Source organism: Limulus polyphemus, unplaced genomic scaffold (assembly GCF_000517525.1).
Source record: "Limulus polyphemus unplaced genomic scaffold, Limulus_polyphemus-2.1.2 Scaffold1476, whole genome shotgun sequence".
NCBI classification, from domain to species: domain Eukaryota; kingdom Metazoa; phylum Arthropoda; class Merostomata; order Xiphosura; family Limulidae; genus Limulus; species Limulus polyphemus.
In genome coordinates, this window is record NW_013667086.1 from 45,041 (window position 1) to 46,538 (window position 1,498).

Genomic DNA, 1,498 nt, shown 5'->3' on the forward strand with positions numbered 1-1,498 from the left:
GTACGAAGATCGAGTTTTATTCTTATATGATTCGTCCTGATGTTGTGTACGAAGATCGAGTTTTATTTTTATATGATTTTTTCTAATGTTGTGTACGAAGATCGAGTTTTTTTTTATATGATTCGTCCTAATGTTGTGTACGAAGATCGAGTTTTATCTTTATTTTTATATGATACCTCCTAATGTTGTGTACGAAGATCGAGTTTTATCTTTATTTTTATATGATACTTCCTAATGTTGTGTACGAAGATCGAGTTTTATCTTTATTTTTATATGATTCTTCCTAGTGTTTTCTACAAGAATTTTTATTTTTTAATATGTTGGCACAAAGGCTGATACTTTATAGTTTTGTTTACGAAGTCTGTTTTTTTTTAAATCTGTTACCACAGAAGTTGATACTTTCTAGAGTTGTGTACGAAGCTTGTTAGTTTTATTTTTATTTTTAAATATTCCACCTCTTGCTCGCCTTTTTTTCTTCCAATTTTTACAGTAAAAATAAACATAGGGATACGAGGTTCGCGACAACAGTAAACCTACACGACAAAAGGAGGCAGGCGCCAAGCACAGTACGGCACGCGCTGTTTCCTTGCAGTCGTTTGCGAGCGAGCGTTCTCACACACTCAACGTTCCCCTATTATGTAAACAAGCCGAACTTTTGATGTTTCCGACATTCTTGTAGGAGGCCAATCAGCGCGCCCCCGGGTTTAAAGCGCCCGCTTTTGGGTACTTATTTCCGTGCGATCCTATGAAACGAGTAGAAATACATGGCCCGCTGTGTGTCTTTCCGTCGATGGATGTCAAGAAACCGCTGTGCTATACTAGTGTTCCCATATCACAGTGCCTTCTAATGTAAGGCTAACAAAACCTGCTTTAGAGCAGCCCTCTTTCTTTTTATAACATAAAACGTAAGGAAAATTCTTTGTAATAGTTGCAATGGACTATTTTAGGTGAACATTACGGAATGTCTTACACAAAAATACTTAGGTAAGTGTTATCTATTTTTAAAAACTTTCTCAAGTTAAGCAGTTTTGTTAGCTACATTTTATCTCTTAAGTCTAAATGTTTTTGTAAATTTCAATACTATTAAACTTTCTAAAGTTATTCCTTCTCTAATACATCATATTCTTTTATAAAACCCTTTATCATCTGCTAAACATCCGAATTATAACAAACCTGTTATTCCTTGCCAATAATATCTTACCAGATATCTGAGTTCTAACAAACTGTTATCTCTAACCAAACATTTGTGTTCTATTAAAACTGTTATCTTTAACCAAACATTTGTGTTCTATTAAAACTGTTATCTCTTACCAAACAGAGTTTTATTAAATATTTTTCGTGTTCTATCAAAATTGTTTTCTCTTACTAAATATCTGAGTTATGTCTCCTACAAAACGTCGAAGTTCTATCACACTTGTTATCTCTTACTGAAAATTCGAGTTCTATCGAAACTTGTTATCTCTAACCAAACATTTGTGTTCTATTAAAACTGTTATCT

The 1,498-nt window shown here is 33.4% G+C and overlaps 1 protein-coding gene across 1 annotated transcript in view; it reads left to right on the forward strand.

Moving 5' to 3' along the window:
* The first annotated feature begins 792 nt into the window (after positions 1-792).
* The window catches only part of LOC106463762 (palmitoleoyl-protein carboxylesterase NOTUM-like), an 87,957-nt gene continuing 87,251 nt past the window's right edge, over positions 793-1,498 (forward strand). The window contains exon 1 of the mRNA XM_022391350.1: positions 793-984. The gene's annotated coding sequence lies outside the window, so the exon portion shown is untranslated. The remainder of the gene's footprint in view (positions 985-1,498) is intronic.